Raw genomic sequence first — 10,019 nt, forward strand, 5'->3', positions numbered from 1 at the left:
TTTTGAAATGTACTTTAAAATGTTTCCTTTGCTATTATAACTGAGAGGACATTTTATGGTACCAGTCATGAATCTTTGTTTAAATTTCAGTATTATATAGTTGTACATTTGCCTTGATAATAGAAATTTTTGTTCTCTCTTTTTTTATATATATAAAAATATATATATTTAAATGATTTTTATCATTAAAAAAAAATCGGGATTATAGACCTGTAAGAACAGGTTCTAAGCTAAAAAAAAAACCCCTACAAAACATGAATACTGTCCCCCACCAAAAAGAAGTGTATTTGCCAAACTTTTAAAAGAGCAAGCCCATAACTGTGGAGTATATACCAAACCCATAACTGTGGAGTTTATACACAAAGGAGACTTAATTTTACTTTGAATATCTTTACTGTTTTTTGTTTTTGTGTTTGCATTTGAGTAACTGTTTAAGAAATAAATGCCAATATAAACTTGTAAACCACATCCTTATTTTAAGGATGGCCTGCCTATTTTAAAGAAGGCGTGTCTATTAATGCAGACAACCTGAGTGAGATTACAAAGCATTATAACACTGCCACCGCCAAGTGCTCGCCCGTATCCAGCTCCTCTGGCAGCGCGATTGCTGGGTGCTCAGTGGAAAGCGCTGCCGGTTTGGGTGGGATGCTGGACTGGCTAAACAGGAGGGCGAAGGACAGCACAGCCGAGTCTGTGCTGTGAAACGTTAACATTTTGTTCTTGTTAGTCTGGAGTGATGCATCTTTTTTTATATTGATGTACACTCTTTCTGTGTATCATGTAAAATATAGTATAAGCCTGTGGCAGATTTAATGTTTGTAAATATGTTTTTTTTAAGAAAAGGTGGATTTTGTTTCAAAAATCTAAATGAGCAAGTCTTAAATATATCATAAATATATCACCTTATAGAGGTGTTGGACTATCACTCACTCGGGTGCAAAGGCAAGCAGACACCCTAAGACTAGATATGTGTATGGGACAGGCAAATAGAGAGCAGTTAATCAAGAAAACCTAAGAAAAGGGTTCCTTTTCCTCATTCCTTTTTATTAGAACACCAAATACAATGGATATTTCTCAAGGCACAGCGCCTTGCTGAGCACTCATCTTAGTTAACATTTCAGACCATTGTTATTGTGACATGCCTAATACGAGTGATAAAAACATCACGTGGTGTTGAATCTTCCTATGTTTTATAAACTAGAGTGTAGTTTAAGAAAAGATATCTTCTGTAATAAAGTTATCTACATGCAAAGTTGTAGTTTGCAAAAATGATGTATTTTTTTTGGTTAACTGATTTGCAATAAATGATGCTTCTGGGCATCTAGATTTTACTAAAACTGGCACTTAAGTGTTTTTGTTACGGATTGATTGAAATCTGGGCTTGATACCTGCTGTCTTTCAATACTGCAGGTCTGCCTCTCGGCACACGCTTCCCTAACCTCTTGTTCTCTGTGTTAAAGCTCAGAGCAGGGCTTTGGACAATGAAACTTTCTCCTTAACTTGTGCAAAACTCGCACCAACTTGAGATGTCTGGTTTGAGCAAGGCAGGAGCGGCTCTGCCCAGGTAGCCCTTTACCTGTGCTGCGGATGCTCTGATGTCCTCTCAGGCCTCTGCTGTTAGGTCAGGATCTAAAAAGGGAAACACTGAAAAGTTTTAAAGAATGTCACTCACGCATGTTCGAAGTACTGCATTAAAACTTTGCTTTCTGATCAGTTTTTTAGGAGCTTTCTCTGGCTGATGAGACAGCCAAGGGTAAAAAATGGCCACGTGCTTTTAATTACATAGTGCCTATGGAAACAGAGCCCTCTCCGAGTGGTGTTAAGAGTTATGTATAATGCTTCCTCCTTCACACACAGCGCTGAGCATGTGGCTGGGCTCCCAGATGTGGTGGCTTGCACAGATAGGAACTCGGAAGCCATCCGATGACACTGCTGAGGGGCAGCAGCACCCGAGGAAAAGTTTCACTAATGCCACTTCGGGCACAAACACCGCGCAGAAACGTTTGCTGCCCTTGCTGCACTCAAGATTTTTAAGGTAATTTAATTCTTTCTCTTCCCAGCAGGGACTCTGCAGTCCAAATGCAGCTGCAAAGTCCCCAAATAACTGGATATAAATAGCTGAGCCGTGGACCTCCTCCCAAATCAGATAAGCCTGGTAACTCCTGGAATGCTGGTATTTTCCACTCTGCGGCCAGGGAGGGAGTGGGCATGTGCGTACATGTACCCGGTATCCAGCCCAGACGGATTCGGGGCCGCCAGACATTTGCTGTGCAACCGCTCAGAAGCTGGTGCTGCAGCAGTGGCATTTTATGTGCCAGCCAGCAGCAGTGAGACCTTCAGAGGTCAGGGAGGCGATGTGCCCGTGTGCACTCCCTGCAAACTCCGTGGAAAGGGGTATTTTAACTGAGGACAAATCCCTCTTCCCCCTGCAAAATGTGGTTCACCAGTGAGGATCTCATTACCCCAAGGGACACCCTAGAGATGGGCTTTCTGAGACGTGCTCTTCCCCCCAAGCTGTGTCTCGCTGCATCCCATCTGGGGTACGCTAGATGAACTGTGTCTGCCTGCACCGCGATTCGCACATGTGCTGTCCATGAATCACGTCTGGGAACATCCAGCCATGTTCCCACGCAGCCCATCCTTCCAGGCTTCTCTCACACGTACAGGTCCCAGCGCTCGTGCTCATGGCTGGCTCCCAGTGAGACTGGGAGATGTTCATGCCAACGTGAGGCATTAGTAAGACTCTCTCCTATCTGGTCTAGTGTGCAAAACACTCCGGTCACTTATGGTCAAGGTGGGAATTTGGCCTAGAATGAATTAAAAAAAAGGGGTTATGAGGATGTGCAAAACAATGTGACATTGCAAGAGGCAACTGAACACATGTGGCTCATTGAAGAAGTGAGGGGCTGCAAAGCACGTAATTTTCCACGAGGATGAGTCAGAGGGACAGAACGAGGAAAGAGGGAGCTAAATACCAGGGAAAGAGGCAAAACGAAAAGGTCTGCATTGGCACATGAATAGATACTAATAAATTGGCCACAAGGTAATTCAAACTAGAAGTCAGAAAAGGTTCCCTAGGCAGTAGAGGAGTAAGGATACACAGTTTAGTTTTCAAGCGTTTAGCCCCCAAGGACTCTTACATTTATGAAGGTGTCTGGTGACCCACAAACTCCTGCCAGTCCCTCGTTCCTGCTTTCCTGAGTGGCTACATGAGATGATCGTGGGGTTACAGATCCCCAGCTGGGATCGAGGCAAAGTTAAACAAGAAACGAGAGAAGTAGCCCCAGTTTCAAACCCTCCCTCCACACATCGGGCCTTCCCACCAACTCTCTATCCAGAAGGATTTGCCTTCCCCCAATCCCCTCCAACCAACCCACGTTGTCCAATCACAAGCTCCTCTTTACCTCGTGTTGGTAAAGTTGCTGGGAGCTGAATTTCAAGCTCTCATGTCAACAGAAGATGCTGAGGAATGAATGGGTCATGGCAAGCACAGTTGTTTTAGCATTCCGGGTGAAAAATGCTGAGAAGCACTAAAATTATATCCCATGCCAAGGGAAGGGTTCAGAAGTGTTTGCGTAAGACAAGATTAGCACCGAGCTATTCCGATGGCAAGTATGTTGATTCTAGGAGGAATTGGTGCATCTGAACTACTTGTTTACATGCTGGAGGGCTTGGTTTTTTTATTCTTTGTTTTCATTATTCCTGCTCAATTAGATGGGACATTTAGAAATTGCTACTCTGTATTGCTTTTACCTCCAGGCTATTGGTGTTTGCTCAGAAAGTTGCTAACAGCTGCTTGAACCCTGATTGCCAAATTGTTACTACAGCTCAAATCACCCCCTTAAGAATGTACAAAAGGAGCCAAATTCATCTAAGGTGTAGCCTCTCTCGAATTACACACAGGTTAATGTGGCTGGGGTATTTTGAATAATCACAGCAACTAAATGAGTAAATAAATAAAGCTCAGCTTGTCTGAGTTGGCTAACCTGATACAGAATGCTGATACTCATAAGAGAAACTCTCCTTTAGTCATTTTCCCTGTTCCTAAACTTAGAGAATGATCCTTTTAATAGCGAGCTCCTGGGGCAGGGCTGTGTTTATGGTTGCCTGCAACCCGAAGGCTGAACAAATTATCGGAATTTAATGGGAAAAGGTCAGTGTCATTTGTGTTGTATCCCAAGTAATCCAATGAAGCAGGAGAGAAGGACACACGCTGTCCTCTTCCCACCAGCAAGCCTTTTTATTTGTAATGGGTCACTCTCAAGTCCAGAACTGGCTGTATTTGCGGAGTACAGCAAATCAGTTAGAAAGTTTCAGGGTAAAAAGGCATTGAATGTCTTAATGTGACAATTCTTTATAATCACATACTTAGCAGGAGAACAGCAAAGGTGAGATCCCACCATTAGTGTTTGCATTGTGTAGGTATGTGTATAGGCGTATACGAAGAGGGTTAGATATGTAATGTAAATATATAGCTATAGATACAGATGTAAGCTGCCGATGGTATTTACAGAATACATATGTATTTTTAAAAAGCTAATCAGGCTAATTAAAATCATGTTTCCTCAGATTACACCTGTTGGGGGAAATATCAAGGGAGGACCAGGGCTTTATCTGCAATTCATGCCAGTGTAGGGAAATTGTATTTGACAAGCTGGTTTATAAGAATGTTCCTACAAAAGAGGGAGATGAAAGGCACTTTAAAAATCACAGCGCTGCCTCTGGTTCCCACACCAGCATCAAAGTGCTGCTTCCCCAGCTTGGACTGGGCTTTGAGGATATTACCCTGCTTTAATGATCAAGCGTGCAGAAACAGCTCTTGCGCTGGTAATGACCCTTGATTAAGATGTTTGTTTAGGTCGTTTGTATTTTCCCCTCCAAGGCTTGTTGTTGGGTGCAGAGTGTGACAATATCGGCACAGTGGCCACCGCCTGTAAACGAAACACATCCTTCTTGAGTTTGGGCAGGGACTCCCCCCTTAAAAGCTTGGTGCTTGCATGAAATAGACCCTCAACACAGAGCGAGGACACAGAGCAGAGCGGAGTAAAATCTTTAGACTTGCACGTAACTGTTTGATATCATGCTACGATCTTGCCTAAAAAAAACCCCAGGCAAACACGTGCTTCTCTGGAGAAGTGGTTTTATAAGCCTTTAAGTTAATGCACCCCAGAGCTAGCTGTGTGCAGCAGGGCTGAACAGAGGCGTCTGCCACGCTGCAGCTTTTGGACACTTGTACGCCAGCCTTCCAGCGTCCGCATGATGAACGCCCCTTCACACAATTAACGTCCCTTCACAAATTAAGCCCCCATGGACCTGCGGGACAGGGACCTCGCTTTGCAGCGAGTAACCATTCCTTACATTTGTCTAAATGTAAAATAACAGTTTTTCTCATTCTCAGCTTCAGAGACCCGGGGCAGGCTCCGGAACGGCCCTGCTCCTCCCCGTCCCCCCCGACCCCTCTGCCCTCACCTCCCACCCTGACAGAAACCGGCTCACGCCGCAGCCGCCGCGCAGGCCTGCGGCGGGCGGGGGCCGGGGTCGGGGCCGGGGCCGGCGGTCCTCTGTCCCGCCCTGGCGGCCACCTTCGCCATTGCACCCGCCCCGGGAAAGCCGAGGGCTGGGAAGTCCCGCTGGACGCTCGGCCGGGCCGCACCCCGCTGTACCCGACGGCTGCCTGAGGAGACCGGGACTCCCACGGGGCCGCGCTCCGCCAAACCCCGAGCGGTGGGAGGGAGGCCCGTGGCGGACAGAGGGTTGGCAGCGCGGCTCTCCCTCCGGGGAGGAGGGCCCCCTCGGCACGCCCGCAGCCCAGGTCACGCCGCACCGACCCGGGGAGGCGCAAAGACCGGGCGCGCCCGCAGCCGCCCCAGCCGGGACTCGAACCGGCGACACCCGAGTCCGTCAGCCACACTGCGCCTGCGCCAGGTTGCGGCGCTGCGTAGGCGGACGCCGTTGAGGCCACTTCCGCCCTTAGTTGTTTTGTTTGGTGTTGTTTCTTTTTTTTTTTATCCTCCGACACTTCTGCCTTCCCCCTTTTCCCTTTAAAGGAACACGGAAGGGCGGGGGGGGAGCCGGCGGGAGAGAAACACAAACAAGCGCGCGCGCGCGGCGCCGGGCCCCGCACGCGCCGTGGCGTCATCGCGCGACGCGGCGTGACACGTCGGCGGCGGCGGCGGAACTCCGAGCCGGATGTTCCAAGATGGCGGCGGAGGGGGCCGGTGCTGCGGCCGTGAGGGGGGGCGGCGCCCGTTGCTGAGGGGCCTCCGTCGGCGGGGGGCTGCCAGGTACCGCGGGGCCGGGCGCTGCCGCCGGGCGAGGGGCGCCTGAGGGAAGGGGCGCGGCGGGACGCGGGCAGCTAGAGGGCTTAGGGATCCCGGGCGGGCTGCGTGAGGAGCGCAGGGCCTGAGGTGCGGGCCCCGGGGCTGGCGGCGGCCGGTGCCCCCCCCCTCTAGTGCGGCTGGAGCTGCCCCGGTGCCGCCGTGCCTCAGCGCGGGTGGGCTTCGGGGCGGCGGCACCCGGGGCCGCCTGTCGCGGCGCAGGGAGGCGGCGGGTCGCTGGCAGTGCCGGGTCTCGGCCCCTGGTCTCCCGGTTGGGGCAGGTTGTGATGCTGCAAGGAGGGGCGAAGCGGTGAAACGCTGCCGCAGTCAGCGGGGCTGTGCTGCCGAGGCGTCTTTCCTGCGGGATTTGGGTTGTTCTGGGTCGCCTCGAGTGCCACGGTGGGACAGGCGCACACACCGCAGGCGTTCCGAATAATATTTCGTGGGGTGAGGGAGAGAAAAAGAGATCCTGCGGTCAAAGCTATCGCCTGACGTTCGTTATTGCGTGTTTCCTGTGACAAGACGCAATACTCCTCGCAACTCGGGATTGTTTTTTCGACTTGTCAGGTGTCATAGGTCTGTGCTTTATTGGAGTAGCAACTGGTGCTGACTCAGTAGTACAGTTGCCTGAAAGTGTCGGGACCTGCTGGTGTAATGGTCTGGTAGTCAGTCTCCTTTACAAAACAAATGGGAACGTTTTACACTGTTGCTGTCTGTGAATCGTATTAAGCTCTGTGCTTTTGATTCCCAAAGACCTCTTTTCACTAACACTTGTAACTATGGTTGCCATTTATGAGAAAGCTGGTGGGAAGCTATCAGCAGTACCAAAGACGTGGAATGCATTCAGTCTGAGTGTCACCCACATGTGTGCAGATGTGCAGCTTTCAGCATAGAAAAAAATAAATCTGAAAAACTAGTGTCCCAGATACTGATTTTAAAGATGCAAACCTCATTTTTCAGCTGTTCTTGTCTTTGGGATTGCAGCAGGGTTTGTATTCACTTTGTTCTCGTTTTTAAGAATCTGTGTATGTGAACATGTTATTTATTGTTTGGTACATACACATGTGTGTGCAAACGCACGCATGTGTGTGCATATATACAGACACACATGAGAATTAATATTCGTACACTGTAACCTGTTTTGTGGGCATACTTATTCTTGTTTAAGAGTAATTTATTTAGCTTGTGTCCCTTGGAGATAGGATTAAATTAATTCCCCCCTAAAAAATTATTCCTTCACATAGATAAATTTTCACAGAGGAGTTTAAAACTGATCATGGCTATAGAGCTCGTCAGGTGAAATTTATTGATGGCCTTGTCTAGAGGGGAGTTTTAATCTTTTTTTTCCTCTTTGGTAACATTTTCTTGGCACGTCTGGAAACACCTTCTGCAATTGTTATTTCTGGTGACTAATGTTTAGCAGGCTGCTCTGCACTATCTATTAATAAACCTGCTGAAAGTTAAGAATTTCCAAACTAGATAAAGCAGAGGTGGATTGCTCTTAACTTATGTAGTTATTTCTCATTTATAATTTTCTTAAAATCAGCATTTCTGTTAATACTGGATTGGGGGCAGGGAGGGTCAGTATCACCGAGTTGATATCTTCTGTTTAAATTACCTGACACGGGCACGTTCATTCTATTTGGACTTAATTCTTCAAATTTGTATGCTTTTACTACTGTGTGCAGTCTGTTAATATTAACTTTCCTTCTGTAAGGAATCTGATACCCTTGTATTAAACTTCTGTAATGCAACATTAGAGATCTTGTTATAGGAATGGCAAGCCAGCACTTTAAAGTAGAACTCTACACTTATTTTAATTAACTCATTACTGGTACCGGTTATTACAAAAATGTGGTAAAGTATTAGGATTTTTTTGTTGTGTACATCTGATAAGAGGCTGTAAGGAGTGAAGTCCACATTAGAAATTTGGAAGTGGGTATTTAAGTTGTAAAAACAGTTGGCTTTTGTGCTCACCTGTATTTCAGAAAGAACTTTTCTATTAAGAACAGAACTGTTGGGTAGATATCAACATTTTGTTCAGTTAAGTTAGTGCTTTCCAGGAGGTAACTGTCTTGGAAGATGTTTTAATTAGCTTTCTTTCCTCCCCACTTTGCAGTATGTTGCATAAAAACACTAGTTTATTTGGAGGGGAGGGAGGAGTTTTTGCAGTTAGGTTAATACAGTAAAGAACGTGAGGAAAAATAAATGGGGATGTCCAGAACAGCCTGGGGTTTCTTAAGCATGTGGAAACTGAGGTGGGTGTTTAGGCAGGGTTTCCTGATAACATGGTTGGCAGTAAGCATGGCCAGCTGGAAAACCTTCACCTCGGTATCGTAATAGGAGAAAAGATTGCAGAGCACTAAAACCTTTTTGTAAGTATTCTTTGATAAGAATTCAACAGGCAGCTGTGTTTTAAAAAGAATGTTGAAGACAAATGCAAGTAGTGCATGAAACTAATGAAGCTTTCTATTTAATGCTTTTCTGTTGAAGACAGTTTCTGGTTGTCTTTCCCATTTTAACAAAACACAAATTTTAGCAAATTTACAAAGTCTTAACTTCAGATATGGCTATGAAATATATGGATGTGGGGAGGAAATTGAGAGACACTGTCTCTGTTGACTGGTACTTCAGGCCCTCTGAAAGAGGGACCTGGATTATACATAGGACTGTTGGATTCTGCAGTGATGAGTAGAAGAGATTTTTCCGTAGGGTAAGTTGTACTGATGTCCAATAAAGTCTGTATAGATCATGCTGTGGTACCGGTCAGTATGCTTTTTATTGGAATTTTTTAGTTATAAATCTTTATGAAATACATGTAGTTACGCAGTGTTCACTCAATATGTATTTTTGTTAACCAGAAACCAGAAGTGTTTTGCATTTGAACTTCTCTATAGCTGTTAAAATTTTGGCTTCATTACAAACGTCTGACTTTTCTGGCTTCCCGTTTTATTACTCTTACTGACAAGATGCTGAAACTTTAAAAAAAACACAAAACCCAGCTAAAAATTGCACAGCTTTTTTCTGTCTTCTATAAACAGAAGTACGTCTGGTACGAAACAATTGCTGTGGGTACTTCACTCTATATGATATAAACCATATTTGTTGTGTACTATTAGAAAACAAGAGTATCACATGTTGCTAAAGCTTCACTGAGCTGAACTGGACAAGTACTGGAGAAAGACTCTAGTTTTGCCAGCTTCCTTCCTCCCCAGATTGTTAAGGGTGATAAAATTGAAAAATACGTGTTCCTGATTAATTTACTAAACTTCCTGCGTACCAATTTGCTAACTGGTATTGTTTGGAGTTCTTGCTGGCAGAGCTGGAATACTTCTGTGCCTGTCCTTTCTACCTTGAAATATAGCTATAACTGTGATACTGTGCCAAAGTCCCACTAGTGTTAAAGCGAGAACATTGATTAATTAATAGGTGGGGGGAGTTGATTGACTTTTATATTCTTAAATGCAGTTTTACTATTATGCAGCATTTGTCTGGAAGAGAGAATATTTGTGATGAAAACCCAGTTGCCTTTCTCAAAATAAATAACACTACGGTCCTACACAATGTTTTCTTTATTAAAACAAAAATGGACTGTGTTCTGTTGAGGAGAATAACATGTGATGAATTCTTTCTTGAGATGCTTGCTTCTCATCTTACCTGTAAAAAGGTCCATTCACATTGAGCAACAGTGCAACAGAGCTG

This window comes from Gymnogyps californianus, chromosome 18, assembly GCF_018139145.2.
Source record: "Gymnogyps californianus isolate 813 chromosome 18, ASM1813914v2, whole genome shotgun sequence".
In the NCBI taxonomy this organism is placed as follows: Eukaryota; Metazoa; Chordata; class Aves; order Accipitriformes; family Cathartidae; genus Gymnogyps; species Gymnogyps californianus.